This window comes from Austrofundulus limnaeus, unplaced genomic scaffold (assembly GCF_001266775.1).
Source record: "Austrofundulus limnaeus strain Quisiro unplaced genomic scaffold, Austrofundulus_limnaeus-1.0 Scaffold1762, whole genome shotgun sequence".
Lineage (NCBI taxonomy): Eukaryota > Metazoa > Chordata > Actinopteri > Cyprinodontiformes > Rivulidae > Austrofundulus > Austrofundulus limnaeus.
The window spans coordinates 38,440-38,855 of NW_013954164.1; positions in this window are offsets into that span (position 1 = coordinate 38,440).

Below are 416 nucleotides of genomic sequence, written 5' to 3' on the forward strand. Positions count from 1 at the left end.
CTATGATGCAGCAAACAAGCAAATGGAAGAAGTTCATGAATACTTAAGGCTCATTTTTAACAAAGCTACATTCGCTCCACAGTTTGCAATAGCTCTCTAACATCTTCTTTTCGTCACTCACACCTTTTGTCTTTCAATCTAAAAACACGAAGGCAATGATGTTGGAATTAATCAGGTGGTTTTATTCCACCTCGCTGCTCCACAGGCCAAATCTCATTCTGCTTGAACAGGACGGCACTTCCTCCTTCTGTCTCTTGCACACTGCTCATTGTTTTGTTTCATTTTCAATCTAGTGCGCATTATTGGCATGAACGCTACATTAACCATAATCCCAAAGCCAAGAAGCCGACAGGAATTCATTAACAAACAAGGGGAAAAAATGTAGCCTTAATTTATTTCTCAGGGTTTTTTTTTTT